Source organism: Megascapheus bottae, chromosome 9 (assembly GCF_031878675.1).
Source record: "Megascapheus bottae isolate mThoBot1 chromosome 9, mThoBot2.hap1, whole genome shotgun sequence".
NCBI lineage: Eukaryota > Metazoa > Chordata > Mammalia > Rodentia > Geomyidae > Megascapheus > Megascapheus bottae.
In genome coordinates, this window is record NC_143517.1 from 55,294,075 (window position 1) to 55,307,667 (window position 13,593).

The 13,593-nt window shown below is 45.3% G+C and overlaps 1 protein-coding gene across 3 annotated transcripts in view; it reads left to right on the top strand.

Annotated features, from left to right (window-relative positions):
* Zhx2 (zinc fingers and homeoboxes 2) overlaps window positions 1-13,593 on the top strand; it is a 113,065-nt gene that overhangs the window by 87,267 nt on the left and 12,205 nt on the right. The window contains exon 3 of one of the 3 annotated variants that reach the window (XM_090339333.1): window positions 9,330-9,720. The exons of 1 other annotated variant lie outside the window; for it this stretch is intronic. The gene's annotated coding sequence lies outside the window, so the exon portion shown is untranslated. Of the gene's footprint in view, window positions 1-8,311; window positions 9,721-13,593 lie in introns of those variants that run through there. One more of the 3 variants, XM_090339334.1, reaches the window with a different exon arrangement.

Genomic DNA, 13,593 nt, shown 5'->3' on the forward strand with positions numbered 1-13,593 from the left:
CCCACTGGGCAGGGCAACCTGGCCAGGCTTCTTCCAGCCATGTGCTTTTGAGCTGTTGGGATTGGGTTAAGAGGGGTCCCCCCTCCCCTCAGTGCCTGGAGGGACTTGCATTGCATCCTGGGAATGCTCTGATCATGGCTGGCTTTGTGCCTTCCACTTCAATCCAGTAGAAAGCAGCTTCGGGGGCCTTTCTTTTCCTTTTTTTTTTTTCCCCTTGAGGTGCTCTTTTTTTAGGCCTAGCACTGAAAACATAATGCATCCCTTGCATGTGTGTGTGTGTGTGTGTGCGCGTGCTAATGCATGTGCATGTGGGTAGAGGCACATCCTTAGTTGTCTGTTCTGTTTGCTCCTAAGCTTGCTCTCAGATTTGCTTTACTTTAAAAGCCCAAACTGGGTTTCCTTCTTTTACTGTTACCAGTGAAAGAAGGAGTTTGTACCTTCTCCTAAATCCTAATTCTTTCCTGTCCATTCATGTAGCAATTTAACATGGTGCTGTCCCTCTGGGCTCCTCTGCTAGGAACTAGAAACTCAGAGTGAGCAAAACAGACCCAAATTCCTGACACCACAGTCTTTCTGACTCCCTGCCCCTCCTAGTGTCATCTCCACCACCATCCCTGGATTTCACGCCCCCCCCCCCTCCCCCCACCCCACCACCTGCCCTGGCTCCCTTCCTGTCCTTACTTTTCAAGATCTACCCTGAAGCCTGGCTTATCTCATGGCCTTTCTAGATTCTTTCCAGTACATATTAGGATCAGTTTCTCAGAGCTCCTAGACTTGGAGCCAGGACTCAGAGTTGAGATGTCCTCACTCACTTTCTGAGTCCTCCAGGCGCTGGTAATTTCTAGCCCCCTATTTCTGGAAGGCCTAACTTAAGAACATGACAGGGGTTCTTCATGCTAGAAGCCCACTGCATAAAGTGCCTCTTTCCCTGGTCAGAGTGAGGGTTCTTAGGCTCATGTCCCGGCCCCTGAGGCCCATGGCATGTTCATCATGTTCTGCCACAGCAACCTCTTCACCTCGCACCCAGGGCCTCAGCAGACTCCATAGTGATGAGAAGGAGCCTTCTACCTACCCCATCTCATGCCATACTCTGACTGTAGCCCTGGCCGCCCCCATCCCTCCACCCCCGCCCCGAGATTTTTTGTTGACACAGCTCCATCAGTTTTTACACCATTACCCTCTTCCCCGCCACATACATACACACACACACACACACACACACACACACACACACACACACACACACACACACAGAGGCTCCTGAGAACCTGAGCCAAAGAGTGACAAGATGAGGATCAGGCAAAAATGCATTTCCATCTAATGACTGAATGTAATGGTCCTAAGTCAGGGGACGTGCCTTCCCTAAAGCTATGTTGCTTCCCAAACAACCCCTTGGGCCATACAAGTCAGAAACCTTCTCTGTAGTTTGTCCTGCTCAGACAGGTCTGAAGCCTAAAACAAGTATGACATAAGCCAAGCAAGAACACAAATCACCACTGTGCATTCCTTGCCCAAGGCAGACATTAGTAATCAATCACAGTGTGTGTTCTGTCTCATGAAGCTGTTAGGATTCTTCTCAACTCACTGTAGACTTCACCCCTATTTCTGCATCCTCTCATTAGAAATGGACCCACCTTTCTTCCTCTTGCCTGTCATGGCCCTCGAGACTCTGGTACTCCTGCTTGAACCCCTCCAGATTGTAAAGCCAATGGCTGCTTGATCCAGGTGCTCTCCCTCTCAGTACCTCATATTGAACTGTTTTCATCCTCATAATTTCATGAAATGGAAAAACCATTACCATCCCACTTGGGCACATAAGGAAATAAGGATATAAGAATTACCCAAAGTCAAAGATTTTCTCCAACTTACCTCAGTCATTTTAGTTGTTGAACAACCATTTTTATTAGTGAGCCAGGCCCAGTGCCCTAAGGACAAGAGTAGAACCCTGTGTGTTCCCTGGAAATAGCCTACAGGAGGTCATTTCTTTGGAGGGTCATTGTCATGGAATGTATGTCATGGAAGTATGGGAGCTCATTTGGACAGGGAGAGAACTGAGTCATAGACAGGAGTAAGGCCCAACCAAAAGTGAATGTTGCCACGCCACGAAAGAAGAAATCTGAATTCTCATAAATGTCTCTTCCTCCAGGTAACCCATTCTTCCAGTTCCTATAGAGCCTCCCTCCTTTCTCCCCAGCAGTCCTGTGCTGAAGATTTGCTTGATGGCAGTGTTTAGGGAAGGCACTTGTTCTCAGGCTGCTTCTTCTGCTATTACACATGTTGTATAGCATGACAGTTATTTGTTCTGCATGTGTGTACTAATGCTTACCACATGGTAGGCATTCCTCTTCTTTCTCCTCTTGTCTTTTTAATTAACTCACATGCTGGCTTCCTGCTGTTACTAGCGTGAGTGGGTAAGGGCACCATGCCTGAAAAACTCTGGATGCAGGACTGAAAGAAGGCCAAATGCGGTGGTTCACACCTGTAACCCAAGCCACTCAGGAGTAAGAGATCAGAAGGGAAATTTAGAAGATGCCCATTTCAACAAATAAGCCAGGGATAGTAGTATTCATCTCTAAACTCAGCTACTTGTTGGGTGGGGTGGGGTGTAAATAGGAGGATGACAGTCTGAGGCTATACCAAGACCCTACTTAAAAAATAACTGAAGAGCTAGCAATGTAGACTACTGGTAGAGTACTTGCCTAGCATGCTTGAAGCCCTGGGTTCAATTCCTTGGTACTACATACACAGAAAAGGCTGGAAGTAGTACTGTAGTTCAAGTGGTAGAGCACTAGCCTTGAGAAAGCTCAAGGACAGTGTCCAAGCCCGGAGTTCAGGCCCCAGGACTGGCAAAAAAGAAAAAAGAAAAATAACTGAAGCAAAAAGGACTGGGGGTGTGTTCAAGTGGTAGAATACCTGCTTAGTAACTGCAAGGCTCCAAATCAGAACCAAGAACCGCTCCCCCAAAGAAAGAAAGAAAGAAAAGCTGAGAGATGAAACTCAGAAAGGTAAGAAAACAACGATTCCAGTCAAGCTGCATCCTCAAGTTTATAAAGTACTTCTATACCCACAATCTAACCGATTTTTGTCATTTTGCCATTTGCTTTTTTGCCTCGAAGCAGAGTTTTGCAGCCTGGTCCATGGCGTCTTTCCTAAAACAAATCTAAAGGGAATATTCTAGATTATTACAGAAATGGATGAATATATTTCAAAAAGAAAATTAAAATCATCAGTGATCTTCATACCCCACAGAGAGCCAACATTCACAGCATCTTGTGGCTTTGCAAGTATGTGTGCTTCAACTTGATAAATATCTGATTGTGTGCCTTTAAATATGCACATGCATACAGCCCTTTGTTTTGTTTGCTTTTCTTTTATGATTTCAATGGAAGTTCAAGAGATTGGGTGGTAGCCTTGAGACAGCTCCTAGGCCCAGAGTTCAAGCCCCACAGTTGACAAAAAAAAGAAAGAAAGAAAGAAAGAAAGAAAGAAAGAAAGAAAGAAAGAAAGAAAGAAAGAAAGAGAAAGAAAGAAAGAAAGAAAGGAAGGAAGGAAGGAAGGAAGGAAGGAAGGAAGGAAGGAAGGAAGGAAGAAAGAAAGGAAGAAAGAAAGAAAGAAAGAAAGAAAATTGTATGTGCATTGACCACATACAGACTTATCCTCTTTATTCCCAGAAGAATGCACCAGAACAAGTATTTACATCTCATTTATAGTGCATTAGGTCTTGTAATTCATCTAGATGTAAAGAGTATAGGAGAATGTAAAGGTTATATGCAAATACTATACTAATTTATGCAAGAGATTTAAGAGATTTAGGTGTCATTGGGTACTAGAACCCGTTCCCCACAGGTATCAATGGATTACAATACAATTGGTGTTGAAACTCTCTTTACAAAAGTTGAAATTATTACATAACTGGCATATAGTTGAAAATTTTGCTTTTTAAATTTTTAATATTTTTACATTTTTATCCTAGTGTTTTTCAGGACAGGGGATTGAATCCAGGATCTCCTGCAGACTAGGCAAGCACTCTCTAACTTGAACCCCACCCCAACCTGCTTTATCTTCTTATGGTCTACGTTACATGCAATAAAATTCATCTCTTTTTCATGTACAATTCTGTGAAGTCTGACGTAGTCAGGTAGTTGAATAACTACCAAAAAAAAAATCAAGATATAGAACTATTCTGTTGCTTCTCAAATGTCCTTGTACCCCTTGCAGTCAGCCCCCGCCCTCACCCCTGGAAACCATTGGTTTTTCACTCCATGGTGTCGCTTTTTCTCCAATGTCACAGAAGTGGAATCATGCAGTGTGCCGTACTTCTGTTTCGACTTGACATTATGTGATCATTACATATTCTTCAAAAGTATTACTTTTTAATGACTGCCTGCCTCTCTCCACACCACTACCCTCCAGCTTGCCAAAGCAGTGTCTCTCTGGGAGAATAGAAATGAGAGGCAGCAGGTCATGCAGGAATGAACAAGGGCAGGTTTGATCTGATTACCACTCATCACCCATGACAAGGGGCACTGTCTCTTCAGCCTTCAGCTGAGTTCCATAGAGTCACAGAGGACTGCGAGGTGCATTGTGACCTGGACCCTTCATCCAGCCTTGCATGAGCCAGTGGCTCTCTGGCTGACATGTGCCAGCTTCTGGACTTGTGACACCACATGCAGATTTTCACCTAGGAGACAGAGACAGGAACTCCCTCCATAGGCCCATTGTGAAAAATGACTCTCAAAGCTGACCACAGGGCCTAGTACTGAGCTGTGTTCCTGGTTTCCTTCTTTCTCACCCCTTCAATACCTCTCCCCCCCCACAGCATCTGGGTCTTTCAGATCTTAAGTGTTCTCACACAAAAATGAACAAAATTAATAAACCAGAAATGCTAATTAGGTGAGGGGATGGCTTCATTGTAGGGGTAATTTCACAATGTATGGATATATCAAAACATCAAGTTGTACAGCTTAAATACTCACAGCTCCTATTTGGCAATTATACCCACAATGAAGCTAGAAAAGAAAAAGAGATGAGTTGATATTAATGGAAGACATACTGTCACCAGGCTCAAGCTGGCCCCCTGTGTTATTGAAAGGGTCTAAAGAGAATTAAACAGGGCCAAGTATGCCCAATGTGGTGGCTCATGACTGTAATCCTAGTTACTCAGGAGACTGAGATTTGAGGATTGTGATTCAAAGCCAGCCCGGGCACTAAAACCATGACACTCTTATCTCCAATTAACCACTAGAAAACCAGAAGTGGTGCTATGGCTCAAGGGCTGAAGAGCTCAGGGACAGTGCCCAGGCCCTCGGTTAGGGCGGTATCCTTGAGCTGAAGAGATCAGGGACAGCTACAAGGCCCAGAGTCCAAGCCCCACAACTGACACACACAAAGAGAAGGGGGGGAGGGAGGGAGGGAGGGAGGGAGGGAGGAAGGAAGGAAGGAAGGAAGGAAGGAAGGAAGGAAGGAAGGAAGGAAGGAAGGAAGGAAGGAAGGAAAGAAGGAAGGGAGGGGGGCCAAGTGTGGTGGCTTACATCTACAGTCCCAGCTATTCAGGAGGCAAAGGTAGGAGGATTATGGTCTGAGTCAGTTGTAGAAAAGTTGGCATAAGTCTCTATGTGGGGAAAAAGAAATAAGTAAAAGCCAAAGGGCTAGAAGACACGACTCAAATGGTAGAACACCTCTCTAGCAGGCACAAGGTCCTGAGTTCAAAACCCAGTTCTGTCAAGAAAGGGGGAAGAAAAAGGAAAGGAAAGGAAACTGAATGAAAAAAAGGAAAACTTAAGGCAGAACAAAAACAGTTAAGTTGGGAACAAATACACAAAGGAGCTTCTAGAACTTTTCACTGTAGATACAGAGGTATCCCCTCAGCACAGGACTGGAACAGGGATCTGTGATAACACTGACCGGGTTTGTTGGGTTTTTTCCCTACTAGAATGGCTGGAAGTATGTCCTGCATTCATTTTTGAAGTTTTAGAGCTATCTTCCCCACTGCCACCCGACATTTTCCTGTCCCTCCTTCTGGCTCCTTCAAATTCTCCCAGCAGAGCCGTCGCTACCGCAGAGTGTTGCTATGGAAAGATGGCAACAGCACTTGTGAATTTGTGAAGAAAGAAACAGAAAGGAAGGGAAAAAGAAAAAAATAGGACAGACAGGACTTTTTTTTTCAAGTGTTACAAAACTAGAAGAAACATCTTTCTACCATGAAATCTACTCACAGGCAAAGTCAGCAGACATTAGGGCTATATGGAATTGGTCTCTTGGGCCATAGGACTTTTTTTTTTTTTACAGAGCATTTCTATAGCCCATTGCTTGTGTAGAATTCTGAGGAGCTGTTGGACCTGTAGGTGGTGGCAGTAACCTTCTGTGTTTGCCAAATGGATCACACTTGGCAAAACAAATCACAAATGGTGCCAGTGTCAAGAGATACCTTGGAATAACTGGACTCCATTTTGTCTTCTTTGAAAGACCTTCTTCTCTGGTCCCCCCTATTTCCTATGTCAGGCCACCTCAACTTTGACTCTCTTGGGTTTCTTCAGAAAGCTCATTCTTGGAGCTGGAGCATGGCTTAAATCTCAGCTCTTCTTTGTCCAGCTCTGATCTTTGGGTATATTCCTCCAAGTCTCTGAGCTTCAGCTTCCACATATGTGAAACACCTAGTTTTTAAGGGGCTTTAAAGTGTAACATTGACATGTGGGGTAGCCCAGCCTCTGTCAGTCAGCTAGGTAACCCCATCAAGTGTGGACTCCTCCCCAACCCCTCCTCACCAGCCTTCAGCCTTGTCAGTCCCAAGTCTAGCTGTCAAGCATCTTCTTTTGCTCCTGATTAGTCTCCTGTATCTGCCTCTGCTCTGGTTAACTATATTTGCTACCTATGAAACTACATCAAAACTTAGACATTTCAGGCAAAAAAAACCTGGGATGACTGTAGCCATTGTTTGAGGAGGTTTTAGTATCATAGTTATGATACATCTCCACTCCAGGATGCCTGGAGCCTTTGCTGAGGTAAAGCAAGAATGCTGGACAAGCAACTCTCATCCCCCAGTAGCTTGGGCTTCCTCACAACATGGCGGCCACTGTCAGGCCTCTGACTCTCCTCAGGAGGCCTTGAGTGGTAGATTATTTCCCTATGGCTGCCAAAACAAAGTCCACACATCGAGTGGCTTGGGAGAAAGGTGTTTTCCTAAAGTTAGGGCAAGGTGTGAGCAATCATGTTCCCTCAGAAGGTTCTAAACCCACAGCCTCCCAGCTTCTGGCTGTTCAGGCTGCCTAGGCTTGCAGAGGCCCATCATACCCCTCTGTGTATCTGACTCTGCCTTCTCCTTTCTCCTTCTTACATAGACATCAGCCATATTAAATGAGGGCAAACTCAGTTACATCTATCAAGACCTTTGTTGTGGTTGTTGTCAAGTATACTTAAATTATTAGGGCTTCAGCATATGCTTTTTGGGGAATGCAGTTTAATCCATAAAAGTTACTAGGCAAAGATGTACTGCACCAATGTCCAACCTCATGCTACCTCACTTCTAGTTTCTCTGTTTCTCTCTCTCCCCGCCCCCCCCTCTCTCCCTCCCCTCTGAGGGATCCTCGAAGATAAAAGATGACAATACACCTGTGCCCAAAAACGGTCCTCAGTACATATTTTATGGAATGGAGAGAAGGAATTGGAGATGAATAAACAGATGAATTAGTGAATGAGACAAGTGAAAAGCTAGTGACCAGTGGACACAGCAGAAGATCCAACACTCCCCGTAGCTTGTGGGCCTGGGATTGGCCTGGTGTTGGCAGCTCTCTTGGATGTGGTCTCAGTGTGTTGAGGACCTCAGAGTTGCTTCTGTGGTGATACTGAAGGAGGACTACAGTCCTCTCCTCTTTCTTTGAAAAAACAGCAACAGTTCATAGAGGAACTACAGATGAATGGGAGGTGAGGATGCACACAGCCTTGCCTTTGAAAATATTTACCTCTCAAGGGAAACTGGTCTGCTTTGTTCATGGTATGTCCCCTGACTTACAGGCTTGCCTGGAAATTATAAAAAATATTTGGCAATGATCAGCAGGAGGCAATAAAAGCCTACAAGAGTGGAAGGTCCAGGGAAAAGAGTGTAGAAATTTTGCTAAGCCTTGGAATGTGTTTGGGGAAACTGAGAGCTCAGTTGATGCATTTGATAGATCTCTATACAGTCATAACATTCAATGTACATCTGTGAAAATGGAACTGGGTAACTTGGGGGAATGAGTGGGGTTGGTGGGAGGGAGAATGATGCAGGGGGTGACATTGATCAAGATGCATTATACTAATGATCGGACTTGTTGAATTAAATTCCCTATCTACAAGTACTTAAGATCATTTTTATGCACAGTATAAAAAGTATGCATTGTACTTATAAACTGACATGTTGAATTGAGCCCCTTTTGTGCAACTACTTAAAGATAATTTTTAAATTATAGATATGTAAATGTAAGATTTAGATACAGATATTTAACAAAGGCCCAGTGCAGGTTGTGACTGAGATGGGGAAATGAGGACCAGAGAAGTCATGCCTGGCAGAAGACACGGACAAACTGGACAGGGAAAGCGTCTGCTATGGTTTGTATAGATTGAGTGCTCGTGTGCTAGAATTTAATCTCTCCAGGGAGGCAGAAAGCCTGTGGAAACTTAACCTGACTCATGGGGTTTGGAGGTGGGCCTTTGGAAAGTGATGGGACAAAATCATCAAAGCAGAGTCCGTGATGGACTCCTGGTAAAATGAGAAGAGGGGGCAAGGCTAGAAGACACACACACACACACACACACACACATGCTCCCCATCTTCTGTCATGGATGCTCTGTGACCCCCCAGGATTCTGCCGGGGAGAAGATCATCTTCCCAAAGTAGCCTTGCTTGGGTCATTTTTTTTTCAATAGTGATGAAAAACAGACTAGTAGACTGTGAGAGAAGGGAATGTCATTTCAATCCAAGTAATCCAGCAAGGCATGATAATGGCTTGCCTCTGTGTGGCACAGCTGGAAGGTTATGAACCAGTGATAGGACCTGGATTTTTTTGGAGGAAGAAGAACAATCTCATGAGCCAAGCTAGCATATCCTGGGCACATCTAGCACAGGAGCAAACATCCAAGATGCCTTTGCGTTGCCAGCCTGAATGATAAGGGTTTACATATGATCTAGAGAGAATAGCAAAGGCCAGTACAGATGTCATTATACAAAAAGCCACAGGTGCCGCAAGGTTGTCTAGAATCGACTAACATTGTGGTGTACCAAAAGGTCAGCCTGGTGTGGGTCCTTACTCCAGTCCAGCAGGCAGCACTGATCCCATCACCTGTTTGTACAATAGGAAAGTACCCAGTTTATTCAAGTCAGAAGCTACCATCAGAGAACTGGTATGGAGAAGGAGCTGGATCACTGAAGATAACCTCGGGGGGAGAAACACATGGATTCAAGCAAAACTGCTCTGTGGCCCATAAAGCATTCCAGACCTGAGGGATGGGTCTTCCCATTACGCTGTTCCTGGTACAGTGATTGGTGCAGAGGAGTGGGGAGGGCTGAGCCGAAATGGACAAGCAGGCCATGCCTTTCTCCAAAATGACATAGAACTGTGAGAGAGGAGCCAGGTGCCTATAGCTCATGCTTGCAATCCTAGCTTTTCAGAAAGCTGAGATCAAGCCCACACAGAGAACTCTACAAGACTCCAGCGCCAACACAGTCAGCAAAAACCAGGATTGGAGGTATGGTTCAAGTGTAGAGCACCAGCCAAGCAAGCAAGCCCAATGAATGCGAGACCGAGACCCTGAGCTCAAACCCTAGTACCAACAACAACAACAAAAAAAAAAAGGAAAGGAGGGAAGAAGAGGGGGGAGAGGGAGGGAAATAGAAAAGAAGGATTATGAAGGATTATGGAATAAGACCCCTAAGGTTCTTTTCCAAATTAAAATTAATACCTTCCTAGGCTGAGCATGGTAGGACACAGGTGCAGTCCCAGATGGTTTCTTCTAGAGACTCTAAGAGAGAACTGTCCTCCAGCAGCTCCACGGCCACGTACAGTCCTTGGTGTTTCAGACCTTCTGTCCTCCAGCACACCACCCCATGTCTGTGCTCATCATCCCATCCCCCCTTCCTTTATAGCTCTGTCTCCCTCTGCCCCTCTCGGGACTCTCTGATCACACATCAGGCCCAACTGGGTGGGCCTCTAGCATCTCTAGTGTCTTAGTCACTCTTGAGAATTCTCTTTTACCATGCACCATTCCCAGATCTCAGAGAGATTAGGTCCCGGGTATCTGTGTTGTTTTTTACACACATATGTTGAGTCTGTGTGGTTTGTGTGACTTTGTGAAGGCTCTCTGTCAGAGAATAAGAATAAAGACTCAGCCTTCATCCACATCATTCAGATGAAAGGAAGGCTCTTCCAGGTAGAGATGAAAGAAGCTGAAGGGAAAGCTGTGAGTGTAGGGTGCAGACAGTGGCTAGAGGGGGCCGGGTCTGGGAGGGAGAAAGACATCTGACAGGCAGAATGTCACAGCTGCTGAAAAGCTCTATTTGTCTCTGATACGTGCCTGGGGAGCAGAGAAATCTCCTGGCTTCAGGAAGATGGAGTGTGTGTGGATTCCCCCAAGGAGGGGAATGAAAAGGTTACACCAGAAATTGTCGATAGAACAAATCCCCGTAGCCTCCCAGCCTCTAAATGTTTTGATAGCAGAATGTGATGGATTGTAAGTCAGAGTAGGCTCATCTGAAACATTTGATAGCACCTTATTTATTTATGTACGTGACACATAAAACCAGAATGGATTCCCTTTCCTTTCCGTTGCATAGTGATTTTTTTCCCTCCTCACTACAGAAGCACATCACTCTTTGCTTGCTGTGATTGTAGGGATATAGGAAGGATGGAGAGATGCTTGTACTCTGTGGTGGCTGCTTTAAGCCTTCCCATACAGAGAAAGAAAGAATGCTTTGCCTTGGAAAAAATCAAGAAGTAATGGTCTCACAATAGGTCTTCATCTATAATTTTGTTGCTTTTTTTAAACAATCAAAGCAAGGTGATTGCTAAGGAGAGAGAAAGGGAGACATCTGTGGTCAGACTTGAGATGGATCTATGGATCTATCGAAAATGTGGAGTCATGAGATAACTTGATCTCATCTTGGGGACTCAATCCTGGTCTTCGTCACTCTCTCGCGCTAATTTCTGCTTCATCCACCATCATCACAGAACCACCTGTAGTTGGTCCGAAGCATTGCTATGGTGTATTGAGCATTTTACAAGGACCTGGTGTGAGGAAAGGGCATTGAGAAGCATCTGCTACTCCATTCCAACCGACCTCGACACTTCTTTTTAAATACCAGCAATGTTTGAAGAGTGGCACAGCGCGTTGTGATGGAGTCTGGGGGTCTAAAGGCTTCTCCACAGCTTGTTCTCCAAACTCCAAAGGCAGGTTTTGAAGACAGGGATGATGTGATCAGATTCATGTTTAGCATGATGTTTGGTCATGACAGATGTGAGGCTCATTCTTAGGGAGGTGGCAGCCAGCAATCTAGAGAAAGGAAGTACTAACATCTGTGATTGACTTTATTGTTCTCAATTCGTGAAAATGCAAGGTGACCCCTAGGAGGGGAAATAGTACTTGTGTTCACATTAAGAGAGAGGAAGTGGTATGGAATCACAGGGATATAGCAAGGACGCAGGGAAAAGGCCCTAGGAGAGAGCTAGAAAGGGATATTCCGCAGGCCACTTTGCTGGAAACAGGCAGAGAATGCCTCCTAGAAAGAAATGATAATGGTGAAGACATTAACCTGACACTGATGATTGGGATACTTTGTTGGGATCCCAACTGACTGTTGACAACCATGAGAAATGACAGAGTGCCCTACTCAAACTGGCTTAAACAAGATTAACCAACGAAAATGACCTTGAGTCTGTTAGACTCTGACACTAGGATTTTGAAGGATGTTCCCAGGATTGTCCCTGTCTCTCCCATCTCAGCTCTCAGCATGTCTTCTCTTGCAGTGATAGGACAGACAGGAGGACTTTGGGCCAATCCCCTCTTAACTCCAGAAAAGGAGAACTTTATCTCTCCTGATGGTTCCAACAACAGCTGGAGAATGGAGTCCCCAGTGGACTTTACCACCCTACCCGAGCCTATCCCTTCACCTCTTGTGATTACTAGACAGGACACTCTGGATTGGTCAGGACCAAGTCACATGCTCACTGCCAGGGAAGTAGGAAGGGAGAAGAGAGGCATCACACAGGCCAGGCCAGAGGTAGGGAGGAATGTCATGAGATCACCCAGCTGGAGCAGAAGGATGAGAAGACAGCTGGGCCAGAAACGTAGATGAAGTAGTAGAACACCTGTCTAGCAAGCCTTGAGTTCAAACCATGTACCTCCAAAAAAGGAAAAGAAAAATAATAGCAATAAGATAGGAATTAAGAGACAGAAGCAGAAAGGCCGGGTGCCCAATTAACTATGGGATGGAGGAAAAGGAGGAATCCAGTACTGAATGAGTAGATTCTGATGCTTTCATTTGGAATAAGGAACTGCACACAAACACCACTTTGTAGAAGCATTTGACTCGGTTGGTTTTAGACTTGTTAAAGTTGAGGTACACAGGGGCTGGGAGTTTAGTCTAGTGGTAGAGTGCTTGCCTACCATGCACAAAGACCCAGGTTCAATTCCTTGGTACCACATACATTGAAAAGCCAGAAGTGGTGCTGTGGCTCAAGTGGTAGAGCACTAGCCTTGAGGAAAGCCCAAAGACAGTGCTCAGGCCCTAAGTTCACTCCCCAGGACTGGCAAGCTGAGGTACACAGGAGCCCTATCCACAGGTATTTAGAAACACAAATGGTGCATGTGAAGAAGTCCACTTGTGAGCTGAAGAGCTCAGGAACAACACCTAGGCCCAGAGTTCAAGTCCCACAACTGAGAACAACAACAGAGAAAGTCCACCTGGCTCTGCCTCACCCTTCAGAAGAGGGACCAAGGGTCATTCTGCTTTGGGAATGAATGTCCATGTTGTAGTCATTGATCATGTTCCTTAGCCTTTATGGATCATCCTTGTTTAAAAAATATATATAGTTCACACCTGTAATCCTAACTGCTCACAAGGCTGAGATCTGCAGTTCAAAGTCCAAGAGACCACCTTTCTCTAATATACCTACTGAATTCCTTCCAGAATTCCTTCCCAGAGCCCAGGAGTAACATTACAATTTTAAAACAGAACGCAACAATTCCCCCTCCCGAAGACACATTCTAACCTTAGTGAACAGGATCTATTAACAGCTCTGCCAGGAGACCCTGCAAAGCTAAAAACCCATCCTTTTTGGCTTTGATATCTTGACAAGGTGCTTGCTTTGAAAGCTCCCGGACAGCCCTGTTATTTCCTCTGCCAACCTACCACCACCGTGAAAAGGCCTGAAATGAGCAGTGCTGTCCTATCCTGTCTTGGAGCCTCAAGGTGTGATTTCCCTGAGTGCCACGCCTGAGTTCTTTGGGCTCCCGGCTTGATGTCCAGTATGATGTGGGACTTTACAGATCTCTCCGACTTCCTGCCTCCATGCTCTCCTCCTAGGCTGGAGACCCACAGCACCAGGGCTCTGCCAGCCATGCCCC